Source organism: Ictidomys tridecemlineatus, unplaced genomic scaffold (genome assembly GCF_052094955.1).
Source record: "Ictidomys tridecemlineatus isolate mIctTri1 unplaced genomic scaffold, mIctTri1.hap1 Scaffold_1437, whole genome shotgun sequence".
Taxonomy (NCBI): domain Eukaryota; kingdom Metazoa; phylum Chordata; class Mammalia; order Rodentia; family Sciuridae; genus Ictidomys; species Ictidomys tridecemlineatus.
This window is the reverse complement of record NW_027521274.1, coordinates 51,521-72,365: the sequence shown is the minus strand read 5'-3', so window position 1 is coordinate 72,365 and position 20,845 is coordinate 51,521. Positions and strand designations below refer to the sequence as shown.

Sequence of the window (20,845 nt, the reverse complement as noted above, 5' to 3'; positions counted from 1 at the left end):
TCCAGTATATCTAATTTCTCATATTGTGGCCATACAGTTATTAATAATATTTCTTATTGGTTCTTTTACTCCCTGTAGAATTGATAATGATTTCCTTTATTTCTACTACATAAGTTTTTGTCTTTTTTCTTAACTTAGCTGTGGTCTATCATTATAAGGATATCTATGATAAACCTGCTTTTGATTTTGATTCTCTATTAATTTCAAGATTTTAATTTCATTGATGTCTTATATGCTTAGCATTGGATGTATGTTCTCCTTGCTCTTTGTTCTTTAGATCGTGAAGTGGAAGGTTGAATGGTTAATTTTTGTTCTTCTTTTCTAATGTAAGCCTTCAGCACCTCTAATGCCCCCTAAGCCCTGCCTGTGCTCTGTTCCACAAAGTTTCTTATGATGCAGTTTCAGTTCTTTTCCTTTTAAATATTCAGACTGATCTTGAGATACACTTGAACTGTTATGCTGTTTAGAACTTTGGGATTTGATTGGCAGTTATCAAGAGGTTACCCAGCTCTGTTACTGTTACTGACACCCATGGTAATTCCATGTTCCTGGTGCACCTGTTGGAATTTGCTAGCTTTCTACAGTAATGCCTGTTGTAGCTAAATGTGGCTGCTCTTGACAACTTTCCTGTGATGTTTAAAAGGCTGTGTGCTCTACTATTCTCAGTTGAAGTGCCCTAGATGTATCCATGACATACCTGTGGTGGGTGTGCTATTGAGCCAGAATGTCATCGTAAGTGCTCTTCCGTGTGCTCCATCTGTCACTCACTGTTACATGATTTCTGGTGTCTCCCCGTGCCACCAGATTTCACCATGTTTGTGTGAGTGACTTTCCAAAGTAATTTTGGAGACAGTAGTTTAGTTGCTCTGTGTACTCAGAGGGTCTCTCTTAGCTTGTGTTGAGCCTGAATTTTGATGGAGTTCTGTGAGGAAATAGCTGGAAAGAAAACAGAAGAAACAGCAAGAGCTCAGCTCCTCCAGGGCCTGTGGATAGTGGAGCTGGGGCTGCTGCTTTAACACATGGTCGTGCTATTTATACCCCTTCAGCCTCAGTTCTCTGCAGACCTGAGCCTCAAGGACAGCCAGTGCTGGGCATGTGAGTCTTGGTCCTCTCTGAAAGGATTTTTTCTGGCCTGCATGGGCTTCCTCAGTTCCCTGGGACACAGGGTGCTGGTGGACATTCCTTTCTTCTTTTTTCTGTAGTACAGATTGAACCAGGGGCACTCCCCCACTGAGCTACATCTCCAGGTCTTTTTATTTTTCATTTTGAGGCAGGTTCTCCCTATGTTGCCCAGGGTAGGATGCAACATGTGATCCTCCCACCTCTGTCTCCTAAATTCTGGAATATGAGCCATGCACCAGTGTGCTCATCTGATTACTCTTATTTATTTATTTATTTTTTTGATAGCAGGAATTGATCCTTCAGCCACTTAACCACATCCCTAGCTCTCATTTTGCTGTCTTGTCTGGAAGTGGTGAGAGCAGGCATCCGTGACTTATTTCTGTTGTCATGGAGAGAGCCTTTTGTCCTTCAGCCTCAAATCTAATGTTAACCTCATATATTGTAGACCTGTGGCCCATTAGGGACTTTCATTATTTCCAGGTATTTGTGTGTTTGTGTCATGCTGATGGCTTGAGCTTTGTAGGCTGCTTTTTTTTTTCATTCTTTCCATGTATTTACACTTCTCCAGATGCATGATGTGCAGGTGTTTTCTACAGTTTCTTGGGGTGTCCTAAAAAGGTCAACATTTTTTGTTTCTGTGTTGATTTACATTTAATTTGCACGTGTAGATGAGGAGCAGTGAGCTAGTTGCACAGCTGTTCCAGTGTATCATAATCAGATCAGGGCTTTAGCTCTTCCATCTGTTAACCTTTATCATTTCTGGTTGTCTGTGAACTGCTCCCCCAGCTTTATTATGAAATACACAGGGACATGCTGGGCACCCCTGTCACCTATTGTGCTGGAGGGCAGCACTGCTGGCCATTCCTGAGTGTGTACTAGTACCTAATACTACCACCCTGTTCTCCCTTCTCTCTCTTCTTGCCTGTGGTGACTACTCTTGTACTTTCTGTGAAATCTACTTGTAGCTCTCCCATATGAGTGACAACACACAGTATGATTTTCTGTGCCTGCCTTATTTCACTTAGCAAGGCATCCATCAGAATAGTTTCTAATTGTCCTCTTATTTTAGTAGTCTCTGTCATGATATTTCCTTTTTCATCACAAATTTTAGTAATATGAGTTTTCTTTCTCCTCTTCAACTGGGTGGCTAATGGTTTGGAAATTTTATATTTTCATAAAATAAGTTTTGTCTATGTTTTGAATTGTTACTTTTGTTTTAATTTTTATTGATTTCCACCTTGATTTTAATTGTTTCCTGTCTTCTACTACTTTTATTATTTGTTTGTTCTTCTTTTTCTAGGGCTTTGAGATGTAAGTCAGGTCATTTATTTGTTGACTTTTTATTCCTTTTCTGAATGAGCTTAATGCTATGAAATTTCCTCTTAGTACTCTCTTCCTAGTGTCCCAGATATGTTGTATCGGAATCCTCATTTACCTCTAAGAATTTTTTTAACTCCTCTCTGATGTCTTCTGTTATCCATGTGTCATTCAGTAACATATTATTTAGTCTTCAGGTATTGGAATAGCTTCAATTTTTTTTTTTTAATTTTAGGGAGATTGGAAAGGGGAGGATACAGAATGCATTTCACAAAGCCATGTTACATGCATATGTAAATGCACCATGTGGAATTTCATCTTTATGCATATGCAGAAAGTACCAGTAAAAAACAAGAAAGTAAAAGAGCCAAAGGTAATCAATAGAGCAGAAGAGGGAGGAGAGGTGGGCAGGGAGGAAATGGGGACTGAAACCAAACTTCTTGCATGTGTGATTTTGTTAAAAAGAACCCAACTGCTATATGATATATCATCATCATCATCATCATCATCATCATCATCATCATCATCATCATCCCAAGTTGCCAAGGGCCTGGCCAAGCTGCCCAGGCTGACTTTCCAGTCTGGCTTGTGTAAACACAGAGGGGCTACTCCATGCAGTTCTCAAACAAACCACATGGTGGCAGTAGAAGACCGCCAGCACCATCCAATTCAGAGCCATTCCTCTGGCTGACCCATCCACAGACCAGGTAAGTTCTGGTCTCTCTTTCCTCTTACCTTGGGTAGAGGGGTGTGTTCCAGCATATCATCTAATATCTCCTTTTTTTGCACTGGTATACCTGTGTAGTGTACTATGTACCTTTGCACTTACAGGGCTGAATATTGGTGTGGTATCCCTGCTGTAAAATACACTCACCATTGGACAGCTGTGCCTGTTGGTGGTGATTCAGAATGAGGCTTTTTGAAAGAATCTGGCAACCATATAAAGATAGCAGATGTGTGCTCACTCTGATGGCAATAGTCTTAGTGGTGGTCTCAACTTGTACCACCAGCTATATAGCACTCAGCTTTTCTAAGACCCTGAACCATAGCTGTGACCCTGATCCTAAGGGAATAGCTCATTTATTACCATATCACTGCCATGGTCTCCACCCAAACCCACTGGGTGGCTAGAATCACACAATTCATAAGATCCTTCTTGGGCTGATGAATGTGTCCATGGCTCACAATTGCTTTCTAGGTGTGTGCATTTGGGAATAAGCCTCAAGGTGCCCAGGCTCCCAGGCCCACCAGCCTCTGCTTTCAGAGTGTGGAACTGGGATATGTCAGGATCTTGGCATAGGGAGGTCTGCACCCGTGTGGGAGTAGTCCTGGAGGGGAGGGAAAGCTTGGACTTCACCTACAGCAGCACCTGGCTCTGCCTTATCTTTAACCAATCAATGTGGTTTGCAGAAAGCCCAGGTCCTTGCAATTGGAGGTGTTGGTGAGCTGCCCTCTCTCTTGGGGATGTGTCACCAGCATTTAAACTGCTTTCTCTAGGTGAGAAGACTAAGACAGCTGTTCTCTCAGCCACAGCTGTGGATTCCAAGCAGGGTGAGGAAGCGGCAGGGGGAGCCTTGACACTTTACCCCACCCAGGCAGCACGTGCAGGAGTCTGTCCGGCCTGACACAGTCCTGAGCCAGGAGTCAGCCATGGTGGCGGGAGGGAGGAAAGCAGAGTGCTGTGCGCAGCTCCCCACAGCTCAGCCTTCTCTAGCCCAGTGTGCTGCTGCAGGAAGGGGCCGCCTGTGGCTGCAATGATCTTAGCTTGCTCCCTTCCTGTAAAGCTCACTGCTAACTAATGAGCGACAGTAACCCTCCCCAATATGGGGGTTATGGTGTCACTGTACCCACAGTTGTCCCTAACTTCCATAATCACTGCTGTACCCCCACATGGAGGCAGAAGGCCATCCTGGGTGTGAACATGTGGCATCTGCAGTTCCCTTGTGCTATGGCAAGGATGGGAGGCCATGTTGCAGAAGGTGCAGCGGTTATGGATGACAGGTGGCACCTTCCTTTCTCACACTGCCTGTGGCGGTTCACCAGAAAACAGCACCGCTCCCCCTTATTGCACTCTGTCCCTGGCAACAGACTGGATGAGCCTTTAGCCTCCACACTGTGCACTTCTTCACTGGTCTCTGCAGAGAGGAGTTCCATAAGCGAGGCTGCAGAAGCAGTGACATCATTAGTCTGCTTAGTCTGCTTTGCTCTTTGTATGACCAGCATCCCACGGAGCATCTATCCTGCAGTGCGTGCCAGAAAGCAGCCTGAATTCCCCACATGTGTGAGGGAAAGCTCTTTCCTGTAAGACAGTGCATGTCTAGGCATTCCAGCCCATGTAGGCCTTCATTGTCCCCTTGACTCAGCTAAGTACTGGGCAACTGAAGGGGCATTTCACAGACAGGAAGTTTTATTCTTTTTTAGGATGACACAAACTATATTTAGAAACCATAGTCTGAGAGCTGGAGAATTTATGGACACTGACTTCTCACTGTTAGAAACCACATTTGGCAAACTTTATCCATTTATCCACTCTCCTTCCCCAGCCCCTACCAACCTTTTTTCACCCCAAGTCTACATCCACGTTGACTTTCCTTAACTTCCAGATTTGAGACAAAACATTTATGCACTATTTGTCTTTCTGTGACTGGCTTATTTCACTTACCATAGTATCCTCAAGTTCTATTCTTTTTTTTTTTTTACAAAGGACAGGAATACATAATTTTTTGGTAGGATAACACTCTAGTGTGTATTCACACCATTTCTCCTTTGTTCACTCATGGCACACACACTGATTTCATGGCTTAGCTAATTTGACTGTTGTTGCAGATGAACCTGGGTATGCAGGAAATGCATGTGTGAATGCAAACCCGGGCATAACTCTTCCCTTTCTTTTTTTTTTCTTTTTCTGTTTGTCTTTAATTCTGGACAGATACATGAAAACACACAGATGTTCACAATAAAATCCAGACAATAAGATTTATTCCTGTGTTCTCTGTTTTCCTGTAACTTTTTTCTACTATTGTGAAAAAATAGACATAATTATCTATAATCTGTTTGCCAACATATAGAAATTTTTTAGCAACTAGGTATAGTTTTTGCACACTGTTCTTGAGTCTGAGCATACTCAACATGCTGGTCCAATATTACTTACCTAAAGACATTCCATTCCCAACATTATCCTTGGAGTTATATCATGTTTGTAATACAATTGTCTTAATTTTCTATTATATGCATTCCATTTGATTTTCAGCATATTCACAGATTTATTTATTTTTTTCTAGGAAGCAGGGCTTTATTCTGCAATATGGAGGAAACATGTTTTGCCCACCTACCCTAGACATAAATTGTTACCACTCAGGAACTGGCCATAAATGCCCCTTGTTCTAAAGATAAATCAGAGCCTGAAAATTCTTTCTTCCCTTAAACATACCAATATCATTATTTACAGAATTCACTTTTATACAGGTATCAAAAATCATACTAAAAATTTATCACTAAACTAACTTTATTATACTTTATTCCCTCTTAAATTTCTTTGCTAAAGTGTCTTCCCTTTCCCGGTGACTTCTGCTTCTTATTCTCTTGGTGCCCACTGTGTCCTTATCCTTCTTCAGGTTTCCCGAACATCTCTTGGCACCTCAAGTGACCCTTAGATTCACTCTCCATTCTAGGCTGCAGACCCGACTTCCTGGACCTCAGACACCTGAAGTCTGAATTTGCAGTTGCTTCTTTCTCTTCCTGGTTCCTTGTGGGGACTGCCACGCTTCTCTCCCTCACTTACTCCTCTGCTGTGGGAGGCTGGGATTCTATCTTCCAGATCTCAAGCATGTTCTCTGTTCCTGACTTTGCCCTGGACTCAGGTTTTTCGTCTCCATCACTTGGTTCTTCAGCTCCAACCTCCTCGGAGCTTTTCTTGGGCTTCTTTTCCTGACTCTTTATTTTTGTCTTTTCTGCTGATATAGTAATGTCTGGTCCTGGCTCTTCTCCTCCAGCTTCATTTGGTATCTGGTTCACAGCAACATTCCCTTATCTGCAGGTGAGGAGTCATCTACTTTGTGTTCCTTTTTCTTCCACAGGTCAATTCTGTTTATTAAAACGTTTAGAGTCTTATTCATTATTAAGGGCTCAGGTGACCTGCTGTCTCCCTGGGAGCAGTACTCTTTTTCCCATGAAACCTTGGCCTCCACAATGTCCTGTGGCACAGCCTCTGAGCACCAAGCCCCAACTCCTGAGAGGAGTCCCTCTGTTTCAGTTACCCTTCAGCAGGGAAATGTTGCTTCTGCTCTGCGATGCTGCTGAGTGTATTTTGCCCACTCTGTCTTCTACTGTTTTTTCTCTAGGGGTCCTAAGGACTCTTCTTCACATCCACAGAGGGTTTGCTCTTTCAGCTGTTTGCTTTGGAGTGCTCTTCAGCTGTGAGCACCATGGTGGTTTCTTAGTGGGGCCTAGCACTTGGGTTGGTTCTTTGGAGACAGCCAGGTCTTCCAGGGCTAGGCCTGGCTCTCAGGTGCCCCTCACCACCTGCTACCAATTAAGGTTTTCTCTTTTACTTAACATGAGGAAACACCTCAGGCTGAAAGATATAAATACAGGTAAACAAATAAAGTTCCATATTTTATATGTGTATAGATTTCAGTATCTTTTTATCATGTATTTACTTGTAATAATCTTATTGTATTTTGGTAATGTGTCAATTGCTCACATTCGTGTGGTTCTGGGTGCTGTCTCCACAAGTGCACTCAGCTTGCACTCACTGAACATGCCGTGCTCTACTTGTTCTCCTCCCACAAACTGCCCAGCCTCTACTTATCACCTTCCACATTCCAGCTGAACTTCCGTAGTTTCCACGTATGATATGTAGTACTAGTCTTTCTGCGTGGGTCTTATTTTGCTTTGGTGAATACCTAGGTGTGTGATTGATTCTTCAGTGTTTTGAATTCCATAAAATACTAGTAAACTGTTTTTCAAAACTATTACTATTCTATTTTGCATATCAATATTGATTTTCCAAATCAACACTATAATTTAGTACTTGTAATTTTATTTTTCATTTATACCTTTTCCATTGCTAATTGCTATCTCATCATGAATTTTGCTTCATGTTTGAATGATCACAGTAGAAGAGAGATTCCTGTATTGACATTAGCTTTCTCTCTGCCCCTGGAAAGTGTAACCACATTTTTAACTGTGTGCCTTGTTTTGAAGATGCCTCACCATTCATGTTATTTTTTTCTTTACACAACTTATATGACACCATCACTAGATTTTCTAGTCTGACTATGATGTGCCTGTCTGCTTCTGATTGTTTTCTTTGGGAATGTTGGCACTGCTGGGAGCAAAACTGTAAGCTTTCTACGATTTTTGCATGCTCTCATTTATTTGCTTTTCTTTTCTTTTCTCCACATTATTTTTTCTCTCCCTTCTGCTTCTGGAAATCAAGTAGTCCACAGGTATCTGAAGTGCATTCTTCAAGTTCTTCACCAATTTTCTTCCTTCTGGAAAATTTCTTTTACTCTGTCTTAGAGATTTTTCTTCTATTTTTAACTTTCTGATAAGCTCAAAATCAAACTTTATCATTTTATTATCTCTTTCATTTATTTTATAATTATCACTTCTCTGAAGATAGTCCACATATAAAATTCATTGTGAGACTGTTTTTCTTTGCACCCATGAATGTGTATACAATAGCTCCTTTCACATCCTTGCCTGATAATTAAAGCATAGTGGAAACCTTCAAGATAGCTTCTATTTTCTGATTTTTGCCTTCAGTGTTGTCTTATCCCTCCTGTGGTAGTATAAAAACTTTCCAAGACTGAGAAATTCACAAATAACAAGAACTGATCTCTCATAGATGATGCCAGGAAGTCAAAAGTCAAGAAGCCGGTAGATTGAGTGTATGGTGAAGTGTACTTCTCTGCTCTAAGGGCCTGCTGGGTGTGTCTTCCTTTAACAGGGGACAGAGGGCAAAAATGTCCTAGATGACAATAAGTTACTCATCCCACCCAGAGTCCTCATAACCTGGTCACCAGAATGCCACACTTCTTCACACTGTAACACTGGGTTTTATGTCTCTAAAAAACTTTAGAGGGGAAACAGACTCAAGCCACAGCCTGTGTCCATCATATCCGCATGTTTCTGCACTTGTTTCAAGAATTTTAAAGCCATATTAGACAAAATGAATGGTAGTCATGTTCTGGATTTTGATGTATTCCTGCTGAAGATCTCAGCAAGAGGACTACTACCTCCTGAAATTGCCTTCAGAGTCCTACATTGTCTTTGAAATGATTGCCATATTAACTTGAAGGTCCATCAATGTGCATTTAAATGTAAAAAACAGCATATCTTTCTCCAAATCTTGGAAAATAAGCCAGGGGTACTTGTGCCTCTCATAAGCCCCATGGTCCAGAGGAGGTGCCACCATGGAGCTGCAGGACCTCTCTCAAGATGCCACCTCCAGCCCTGGCTTACTAGCAACTGGGGAGATTGTCTCTAGTCCCCGTCTCAGACCCTTGCCCAATCTTGCTGTGAGAGCTTGGAGAATCTGGGTTTTTATTTCTCACATGGAGAGTAGTAGATAGAATTTGTTCAATATCAACTTCAGAGATACTTCTGAGAGTAAGATAAGGCAGGGGACCATTTCTATGGCTCCATTTCTATGCTGCCGAACTGTAAGGCTTTTAGTTATCATGTCCCAGGGAAAGGATCTGGGTGAACTAGATTTGCATTTCTATTTTACTGTAGATCTTTGTTTCTAGACTCAGTACATTTTTTCAAACTAAGAGAGTTGTGTCCATGGGTTTATTAGTAGTTCCAAATTGCTATTCCCAGTATTTTATTTTAACTCTCTTGTTAAAAATAATTTTCCTGCAATAATTTCCCCGCATACTGAGCGTCTCAGACACTGGGGGCGGGGAGATCACTGATCTGTTCACAGAGCCCTCCAGATGATTCTGAGGGCACTGAAACTCTCAGACCACTTCTTTGGGTAGCAGTACTGTTGTCCTTGTAGATATGCAAGTCCCCCGTCTTCAGGCATGGTGATGCACATAGCTCTCCCCTGGCCCATGGTTTGCTTGAGGCACCAAGAGAGGCCTCCTCAGTCTTGACTCAGGGCCGCTGAACAAAGCACAGGAGCCAGAGGCATGCTCCTGGGCCTGGTGCAGGTGTCCTCCAGCAGCTCCAGGCCTGACCACGTCCCTTTCCCCTGTGCTGGTACACTGGCAGCCCCACCCCATGCTCTGTCCAAGCCCAGTCCTCAGAATCTCTGTAGGCCTGGCTGTGGCAGCTGTAGCCTACTTATTTTAGAAACACTCAGTCTGAGCATGCCAAGTTCTGTGGTTGGTGACCAGGGATACCAAGTTCATCTGGGGAGGAAATGAAAAGGAAAGGACACACTCCATGCTCTCAGTCTCTGGGCCTTCTCCCTTCTTCCTCGCAGCCTATTCCCTCAGCTGAACACCTTTCTAGGGATGACAAAGGCTAATGTGACAGCCAGGAGGTGATGGCTCAGTCAGCCACAGGAAGGCCACCTACCAGGCCTGAGGGGCCAGCACCAAGGACAGAAGAGAGACGGTGTTTGTTCAAAGTAAGTGAGTTTGTATCCTCAGCAGTTGAACTGTTAGGTTTTCTGCACTGGAGATATGATGGCAGGATAGCGAGAGGGAATCCCCAGTCCACAAAGCACTGTTGCTTCCACCCCCACTGGTCAACCTGCCACTCACTTCAGTTCCATGCCTCACTTCCAAGTATCCAGTGGCTTTCCCAATGACCCTCTCTAGGCCCCTCCAGCTGACAGTCCTGAGGTGCCTCCACCTGCCCCAAGCTCATATCCTCCTCCCCTTTCTCCTGGAGGAAAAAATGTTGAGCCCCTGAGAGGAAGGGGCTCTCCTTTTAGCTTAGACAGCTTGAGGTGAGAGGACCGGAAAGAGGAACAGTGCGGGGAGGCACATGCATTCCAGCAAGTAGCACCAAGTCTCCAAGGGGGTCTTGGCCCCAAGGTTCCTGACCTGGCCAAGGAAGTCCAGAGGGCAGGATAGCATAATGGGGACCCCCAGGAGCAGCTGGTGAATTGGGGTACTGCGACCAGCAGCCTGGGATTTAGAAGGGTCCTTTAGAGAAGTCCACCCCCTCAGGACCTCCAAGCAGAGGATCATGAGATCTAGGTGACACATCCAGGGCCCCACATTCAGCTGGGGGACATCCCTCTGTTGCTGGAGACTAGTCCATCCAAGGAGCAGAAGGATCTGCTGGCACTCCTCCCCACCCTTGGGGTGTTTCTCCTGCCACAGAGCCCATCCTGGGAGGCCACATTCCTGCAGGGACAGCAGCAGCCCTGGAGGGGCTCCTGGGGTTTCAGGTAGAGAGCAGATGTGCTCGGCCCACATAGCTGCTGCGCCAGGCTTTCTGGGGGGTATCAAGTCTGTGCCTGGCCTGCCAAAGCTCTTTAGTGAGGCTCATTGTGGCCTGTGCTCCCCACTCTCCCCCCTCTGCAGCCTCCCAGGACTGCGGGCAGCTCAGGGCCTGCTGACTGCTCACTCACACCAGCCATCTTCATCTCCCAGGGCTGAGCTGAGTGCATGCAGCAGATGCCATGTATCACAGCCTACATTACTTACTGTCTGCTAGGCTTCTAGGGAAAGCTTGATAATCTTTGCCATAGGGAGATAGAATTATTTTGACTCTGTGTGCTGAGAACAGTACTTAACAAAGCACTTAAACTTTCAGTGAATTGTGCCTGTGGATCAAGGTAGACTTGTTTGCAGTGCCCTCAGTAACTTCGGTAGCATGAGCACATGGAGGCCAGAGGTGGTCACTGCTGTGCTGAGGAGGGTAATCCACCTGCTGCCTCCCCTAGGCTCAGGTATGATAATAAAACAGGGCACTTGAAGATTGACAGCCAGCGAATGAGCATCAGTCCACAGAACCTGCCAGGTGCTTGGTGCCTTCCAGTGGATGTCACAGGCTGTCCCACTTTGAATTCTGGTATTCAGACATCACTCTTAACTATGGTGGTGTTTCTGACCAAGGGAGTCTCTTTCAGAACAGTCATGAAGCAGCCTGAAATCCTGACATTGGTGGGAAAGCAGATGGAACCCCAGAGGTCACTTCTAGATATTGGTGTGGGCACTGATGACCTGCCCTCAGCCCCAGCTGCTCAGAAAGAACAATGAGGAATTGAAACAGGGTATTCTGTTCAAATTAAAAAGCTCTGTACAGAAAAAGAAATAGTTGTTAGGGGCTGGGAGGCTGGGGATATAGCTCAGTTGGTAGAGTGCTTGCCTCGCATTCGTAAGGCCCTCGGTTCAATTCCCAGCACCACAAAAAAAGAAGCAATCATTAAAATGAAGCTAAAACTTTATTGGACAAAATGTCAGATATTTATCTGATAGAGGATTAATATCCAGAATACACAAAGAGCTCATAAAAATTAACAACATAATTTTTTCAATGGAAAAATAAGCAAATGACCTGAATAGTCTGGTGGCCCACACAACCAGCTGAAGAGGGTCTATAAAGTGCTACTGCACTCAGGAAGAGGGAGGCCATGTTTGTGGGGAGAGGAGTGTGACACCTCAGCAGGTTTGGTCACCCATGCTGAGTGGGTCTGCAGAGAGACTGCAGACTGGTGGAGACTCTCATTGCCTGGCCTCTGGGGTGGGCTGATCTAATCTCCCCAGAGCACTGGCCATGCCTCTAAGTTCTGCAAGTCACATCTGAGCTGAGCACCAGCTGCTGGGACTTCCCATTAAGAACTGTGTCTGTCCTGCCCTGGGAGTGCATCTGTCTGGTCTCCCAGACAAGCTCCCATTGACAGCCCTTCCCACCCCATCCTACCTGTCCCCAGTGAGAAGAAAGACTAAGAGCTGTTTACACCCCGTCCTACGTGTCCCCAGTGAGAAGGGAGGCAGAGACCTGTTTCCTCTAGTCTGGGTCCAGGCCACTCCAGTTGGCAGCTTGTGACAACAGAAAAAGAGGAAGGAGCTAAGGTCCCCTGGCTTGTCTCCAAGGGGACACAGGCTGGCAAGTGTGCTGTGTGGTTTGGGGAGGGGCGTGTTGTAGTGTGTACTGTGATGTGGTCCTGGGAGGTGTGTGCTGGGTGCTGTGGTGTGGTTTGGGAGGTGTGTGCTGAGGTATGTGCTGTGATGTGGTTTGGGAGGTGTGTGCTGAGGTGTGTGCAGTGGTGTGGTCCTGGGAGGTGTTTGCTGAGGTGTGTGCAGTGATGTGGTTTGGGAGGTATGTGCTGTGGTGTGTGCAGTGGTGTGGTCCTGGGAGGTGTTTGTTGTAGGTGTGCTGTGATGTGGTTTGGGAGGTGTGCACTGAGGTGTGTGCTGTGGTGTATGCGGTAGCGTGGTCCTGGGAGGTGTGTGCTGAGGTGTGTGTCCCTGATGTCACTGAAGCATCCTCATGTCCCAGGCAGCACTGGCTTCCCTAGCTGTTAGACATGTTCCCTCCCAGGCTGAAGAAGGGCTTTCATATTAGGAGAGACTGAAAAGTGAAGTCCATGCCCACTGAGCCTGGCCTCAAGGCAGGTATACTAGGTTGACTTCTTGACATCTCTAGAACTAGTGACCTTTCCGCTTCCACCCAGCATGTTCTACCTACCTAGCACTCCTGGATTGAGTTTGCAGAACTTGATACAAGACCTTGTTCCTGGGACAAGAAGTTCTACCAGGGACACTCTGGGACAGGATGAGGGTCCTGTTTTCTTTGGATCAAAGTAGTCCTTAGGAATATGAAAGAGGAACCTCTTGAAAATGAATTGCACTGGAAAGAACATGCCAGTGACCAGCAGAAAGGCTATAGACAGATGACCATCTACCCAGTGACCAGCAGAAAGGCTACAGACAGACGAATGTCCTGGGCTTGAAAGGCCCAAGCAAGTAGTGCTGTCAATGCCCGGAGTGAGGGAAATTGGAGTGGCAGCATCTCATCCAGGAGCCAGCACGGAATCCATGAGGTCAGAAGGTGTAGACCAGTGCTCAGGAGGATGAGAGTTGGGCCAGTGAAGACAGGCATCAGTCTGGGGGGTGCTGTTTGTCTGGAGGTGTGACCAGGGTGAGGGACAGCTCCCTCTGTATCCAGAATCAGGGCTTTCTAGAGCATAGCATATCACCCCATTTGGTGTCTGGAGACCTGTCCAGATGGCCTTTCCTGGTGGCCTAGGAGCTGTGTCAGGTCTTTGGGGCCCATATGACAGAAGGAAAGCACTGGACTTGAAGAGATGAGTGAGAATGTCCAGGTCACATGATTTGTGGATGTCAGGCATCCCGATGTCTGGATCAGTGCTATCTGTTTTGTTGCACTTAAGTGAAAACTTCTCCATGTTTTCAGCTCAATTTTAGGAAGTACAGTCAATTTGGGAGAAAAGTTGCTTCATCAGACTGACTGAATATGCCTGTTCCTTTCACCCCAGTGTTTTCTGTGGCTGGTATGACCAGGGAGTTAATAACACCAACTTTTCCCACTTAATATCTGTAATCTTTCCTTGGAAAACCATAAATTCTAAAGCCAATTAGAAGGAAATTATTTTCTATTATGTAAAATTTGGGAGGGGCTGGGGTTGTGGCCCAGGGGTAGAGTGCTTGCCTAGCACATTGAGGCCCTGGGTTTGATCCTCAGCACCACATAAAAATAAATAAATAAAGGTATTGTGTCCATCTACAAAATAATAATAATAATAATAAAATATAAAAAAATAAAATTTTGGAAATCACTGGGTGTGGTGGTACATGCCTGTAATCCCAGTGGCACAGCCTGTAATCCCATTAGCTCAGGAGGCTGAGGATCATGAGCTCAAAGCCAGCCTTAGTGAAGCCCTAAGCAACTTAGTGAGACTCTGTATCTAAATAAAATATAGAAAAGGGCTGGGGATGTAGCTCAGTGGTTAAGCACCACTAGTGAAGCTTCAATCCCAAATTCCCTGCCAAAAACAATTGGGAGAAATTAAACTGAATTCCCCAATTGCTACTAACTAGTCTATTTGACTGTAAATGAAACACACTGTAATGCCCCTGTGTAGGTGGCCGGCTCATGCTGTGGGAACAGTCAATGCAGACTTCTGCTCTGCAGGCCACTTTTGGGGGGCTCACACAACCTCTCTTGGTGCCCGTGACCTTGTGAGGGTCACCTGGTTCTCACTTCCTGTGTTTATGAAAGCTTCTACATGTGCCTGTGCAGTTCTATTGATTTTGTTTGATGCAACATTCAATTATTTCTCCCCTAATCTTTAATATGGTAAAAACATTGAAAACTGGGGAATTAGAGACACTGGTTAGCATTTTATATGTAATGAATGACCCAAAATTTATTTTGAAAAACAACCATTTTATTTGTCTATGAGTGGGCGACTGGGGCTGGGCTGAGCTGGGCGACCTCTGCCTGGGTCCCAGCTGAAGCTTCATCCTCCTGAGCCTTAGCAGGCTGGCTCCATGAAGACCACCTGGAGCACACATCTGTGGTTGTGCTGACTCTTGCCTGGGACATATGTGTCCACCCGAACACCTCCAGTCTTCTGAAGCTTCATTCCAGAAGAAAAATACTTATTAATTTTTTTTTAATCTGCCTTGCAGCTACTGGAGAGGCTGTTCCCTGAGCCCTGGGGCTGGGCAGGTGCTCTGCCCATGCCCATCACATCCAGCTGGTCAGTGGTGCTGCTGAGTCACCTGTTCATGTTGACTTCCTAGCTGTTCCATCCATGATGAATGTGGGTATTGAAGATTCCAACTCTTACTGTTGAACTGCCCTTTCCCCTTCATTCCTGAGGGTTTTACTTCACATGTTCTGGAGCTGTTGCTGGGTGTACGTGTTTATAGCAAAGTATCTTCCTGGTCCATCAGCCCTTTACTCATCCAGAAATGCTTCTCTAGTTTTACTTTTTTTTGAACTCCATTCTGTCTCCCGTTGCTACCGCTGATCCAACTGTCTATGGTTCCTGGGGGCACAACACATATTCTTCCATCCTTCTACTGTCCAAATGTGTTTTTGATTCTAAATTGTCTCTCCCACACACTGCATTCAATGGGTCTGTGGTGGTTTTTCTTCTTCGTGTTGGTTTTGTTTGTATTGGGGATGGAGCCCAGGACATCCGTGCTGAGTCCTGGATTCTCTTTATATTCCATTCACATGTGATGTGATCATGGTACAGGGGGGTTTCTTTCTGCCTTTTTACCTGTTCTCCTTTGTCATTTATGTTGTTGTTGTTCCTTTATTCCCCCTCAACTACTTTCTTCCACATTAAGTAAATTTTGATGTACTATTTTAATTTCCACAGCTATCTTTCACTATGTATGTTTATTTATCTTGCAGGGTTGGCCATATGCATTTTACCTTGTCATAATGCTATTTATATTTATACTTCATGCTAGAAGGACAGAAATGTCATTCCTGTATGACTCCATTACTTTTCCTCTTTTAATGGTGTTACTATTAAAAAAATTATACATAAGAATTGTACAAACCTACAAAAATATGCTGTTATAATTATATACCTTATAAACTTTTGTCTTTTCCAGAAGCCAAGGGAAGAGTGTGGAGCAAGTGCATACTTAGAGCTGTTTTATTCTAACCCTCTTAACCATTTCTAGTTCTTACCCACCCATCTGTGTGTGCTTCTGGGAACTGTGTTACATTTCCATAAGCTACATGCCTAACAACACGCCACACACATGTTGTTTTCTGCCATTAATTTTGAATCAGTTAAAACAAGAAAGATGGTTTATTCTAAGTAAAATAACACAAATGAAAACATTTAGGGCATTAGCAGTGCCTTTTACATGGCTTAGTTAGTTTTCCTGGTGCTCCTGTGTTTGGGTGTGGATTCAGGTTACTGTCTGGGGTCACTTCCTTTCAGCCTGAAGGATGTCCCTCAGTATTTCCTGTAAAGAAGGTCTGTTAGTGTCAGAGGCTGGACTTGAACTGTCCCCAAGTCAACGTGTGAAGGCTTGGGCCCTTCTGTGGCACTCTCGGAAGCTGTGAAGCCTCCATGAGGTGTACCCTAGTGGGAGGTCTTTAGGTCATTGGACACATGGCCTCCAAGGGGATTGTGGGACCTTCTCTCCCCCACCTCTCACTTCCCAGCCACGGGTGAGCAGCTTAGCTCCATCACGTGCTTCTCCCATGTTGTGCTGCCTCACTACAGGCTTAGAGCAATGGGGACAACCAGTCATTGTCTGGAACTTCCAAGACTGTAAGCCAAAATAAGTGTTTCTTGGGGGGTGTACTGGGGATGGAACCCAGGGTGCTTAACCCCTAAGTCATATCTCCAACCCATTTTTATTTATTTATCTATTTATTTAATTTTGAGACAGGGTCTTGCTAAGTTACTGATGCTGGTTTAAACTTGTACTCTTCCTGCCTCAGCCTCCTGAGTTGCTGGGATTATAGATATGTCCCATCACACCTGACTTTAAACCTTTTTTCTTTGCAAGTTAATTATCTTGGGTATTTGATAGTGACACAAGGCTGATGAGCACAGATAGCAACAGTTTCTTTCAGTGTTTGATGGAAATTTTTTATTTCACCTTCGTTTTTCAAAATTACCTTTGCTAGATGTAGGATTCTAGGATTTCATTCCCCATCCCCAGAAATTATAACACATCCCACTCCCTCTGGCTTTCTTTGACTTTTCCAAGAAGTCTGTTTTTAATCTTATCAGGGCTCCCTTGTAAGAAAAAAGTCATTCTTCTTTTGATGCTTCTAAGCATCAAAAAGCATCTTGAGAAAGAATTAAATGGCATAGAATAGCTATCTTGGAGATTCCGAAAGCAAACTGACAAACATTACCAGACAGTATTAAGTGGCCATCAGTGGCTTGTGGTCATGGATTCTGAGCAAAACCAATAGACCTTTTTATCTGATTCTCCTTCATCACACAACAACTTAGGCATTACTTTAGTTTTTTAGGAATTGCTTTAGTTTTTAAGGCAAGCAAGAATCAAGTGTGTTTAAAAGCTAATGGGAGTGCACTATTAGAGACAGGGACTTTGAAGATATTGGAGGAAAAAAGAGACAACAGATGGAAAAGAATGGAAGTAGTCAGCTGCCCCACACCCAGCACAGCACCTCTTTTTGAGAGCAAGAGGGATGGAGTGGACACATGGACCCTTATCTAAGTGGGGAAGGCCAGAATTTGAGGAAATTCCTATCTCAGCCTTTGTCTTGGCTTGAGAACAGACCAAAAGTATATGCACCTCTTAAATTCTCAACTCATTCAGCTGTCCCAGGGACAACGCCTCCGACAGCAGACACCTGGAACTTGACACAATCCACGTAGGATGTTGTATTTCAATATAAATCATTCACCCAACCCTCATCTGCCACCAAGGGTGGAGTCTCCAGAACAGTCTCCAAGAAGGGAAGCTCGGCAGCACTCCTCAAAACTCCCACAGGCACTGTACCACTGGACCCAGTACTCCAGTTCTGGAACTGTCCTAAGAAAGTAATCAGAGAGGTGCCCAGTGACTCAGATGCAAAGGGATGTAGTCTAGCATAATTCCCAATGAGCAAAAATTGGAAGTCATTGGAATGTCATTAGAGAAATGGTTAAATTAAATTCCAGGATACTTGTAGATTAAAACTTTCTCTTGCCATTAAAATAACTCCTAAAATTAAAGGCAACTTAGGAAAGTGTATATAACTTGAAAACTGCCTGTCACTGCCTGACTTCTGTGCACACAGTCTGATTAATGCCCTGGTACTAACTAGCACTGTAGTATGTATCCAGTCTCATGCTTGCCTACTGGCCTGCATTCTTCAGGGTGTCACCTGAGCACCTGATGTACCCACTACATCCATCCGTCACTGGTGCAGCCACCAACACCTGCAGGCCCCTCAATGCCACCTGTTGTCTGGATTGATCCGTTTGCCTCTGGAATTGTGAGTGAGAGTCTTTGCTGCTATATAACATGGAATTTCAGGTGGTAAACTTGTTTATGTAAATTTGTTTACATGAGTTCTAATTCTTTAGAAGCTTTCAGTTGGAAACATGTTGTTAATGTTTTTAATCAAACCAGTCAACCTGCCAGTTTCTCACTCTTGCAGGGGCTAGAAAATTACTTTGTGTCTTATTAAATGTTCACTATGTACTAGACACATGCTAGACAGAAGGGGTATGAAGATTGCACCTCAATACCTCATCTTGTCACATAAACTTAGTTTATGTCCAACTCACCTTGCGCAATGGATAGCACATTGGATTTCTAATTCAAAGGTTCCAGGTTTGGTCCTGGTGGAGTCGCCAATTGAAGTGGCACCCCCTTTCTCCACAGAAAAGTCTTAACTGGGCTTCTCCAGAAATCTTCACCATGGCTGATTTTAGGATTGTCAGAAAAAGAGTCTCTGCAAAAGAGTTCAATATAGATAACCTTCCTATTTTTGCGCTGCCCTGTTTACTTGGCCACTGGCCAGGAAGAAATCAGCACTCCAGGTGCTGGACACCCCCTTACTAGTTTTTCACAAACATATCCAGTATAGTAGTTTGTAGAAATGTGCAAACATGGCCTCTGGCCTTAAGCTGGGCTTCACAGAGATGTCTACATTTTTAAGATAAGTTACCAACTAGGCTCCATGGTAACAACTGGCAGGGGGAGGAAAGAAAGGGGAGAAGAAGCTCTCTCCTTCTCAGGTGTTGTCCTTGAAGAATTAACTTGCCCATAACAGTGAAAGAAAAAGCTGATTTATGTGAACTTCTGCAGACTGTGAGCTTCTGAGCCCCTCCCCTTACATGCTGGGTATAAAACTCTGAAACTCCCTGAACTCGGGGTTCAGGGGATTGATTGATTACAGCAAAAGCTGTGCCCTCTGAACCTGGCTGCAGCCAAATAAAACTGTTTCCTGCTGTCTTCCGTGTCTTGCCTCATCTGTCCCTACAACAACCTCTCCCCCATCACCCAGGTTTCTTTTAGCTTCATGGGGCTCTCTAGACCCTTTGCTCCTCCTCTTTCTCATCACTCCCCCAAATACCCCCACTTCTTCTGGTGAAGCTTCCTGAGGCTCTGGATTGGACCTGTACTGCTTTGCTCCTGCACACAGTCATTGGAACTGCTGGAAAAACACTCCTGTGATATTTGTGATTCTTGGAACATCAACAGAGCTGTGTTTTCAGTGTCACTGCACAATCCCCTGACCATTTCCCCAGTGGCCACATGCAGTGCTGGACATTACCCTCAAGTTACCAGAACCTAGGAAAGAGCAGCCAGTAACTGTAGGCACAGAAGTACCCCAAATGCTGTGGTAGCAGAATATGCATGCACAGTGGGGGACTTGAGGGATCAGGGATCTTTCTCTTACTTCAGTGAGATTTTCACATCTCTCTGAAGTACTTAAGGAACACCACAGAGGTATGTCCAATCAGCCTTTGCCCATCTGGGATTCACTGCAGTGTGGTTTACTGACAAACTGCCCTGTGAATCTACTTGTAGGTCATAAGCTTCTTTCAAAGAACTTTCTGTCAGGGGACTCAGAGGTAAAGACTCCTGGAGTTAAAGGCCCAGTTTCCTAGAAAGCCAGGGGTGAAATATCAAGAACTAACACCTGGGAACAAAGCCTGTCTTACAGAACTCCAGAAGCTCAGAAATGCAACATTTCTCCCACTGACTACTAGGTGTGTGGTCCTATCCCTGTGTTCTCATGCTCCCCAAAATATTTCACTGAATCTAGAATCTGTGACAAGTCTGCTCTGTGATCATGGAGTCTTGACAAATATTGAAACAGAGACTCTCAGAATGAAATTCCCAGCTGGGATGGTGGAAATGGAGATTGGAAGGAGCTGGGAACTGATAATGCTGTGTATATGTTCAAATATACCACAATGAGCTGCGATTTATGCATACCCATAATGCAACAGTTAAAAACAAACAAAAGTATACAAAAGGAAGACCCAGAGAGAGGGGAAGAGGTTGGAGAGGGAAGACAGAAGGGAAAGAGGAACTGCTGGGGACTGAAATGGAGCACATTATGTTACATGCATTTATGTGTGGTGGAAATGAACCCCACTATGCACAACTTTAATGCACTAATGAAAGCATTAAAATTCAGTGAGAAGTGGTACAAAGGCCACAAGGCCCCCCAAGTGACTTGCAGAACAAGATGGTGATGTCAGGACTCAACCCCCCACCCTCCCATTCTGAAGTGCTGCTTTTACACATGGAACAGGGCTCTGTGATTGGGGATCTGTGATTGAAGCAGCTTGGGGACCAGTGTCAGCATCCTGGCTGGTGCCACCTACACAACAGGGACAGCATCTGAACTATCAGCCACTCTCAGTCCCTGGCACACCCCACCACCCACATGCAGTCCCCACCTGGACTCTTCTGGGAAAGCTAACCTTGGCTGTGGCCTCTGGTTAGACTGCCCCTCTCTTGCTGTGTCCCTATGGAGGCCACCTGTCCACTGCAGTCAGAATGTGACT

The 20,845-nt window shown here is 44.7% G+C and overlaps 1 long non-coding RNA gene across 1 annotated transcript; it reads left to right on the top strand.

The window, feature by feature from the left end:
- Positions 1 to 247: 247 nt before the first annotated feature.
- LOC144372671 (uncharacterized) lies at positions 248 to 19,277 on the top strand. Its single transcript, XR_013432604.1, has 4 exons — positions 248 to 2,812; positions 2,905 to 3,146; positions 9,878 to 10,024; positions 15,009 to 19,277. It is a non-coding gene; the product is annotated as an uncharacterized LOC144372671 (long non-coding RNA).
- Positions 19,278 to 20,845: the final 1,568 nt, after the last annotated feature.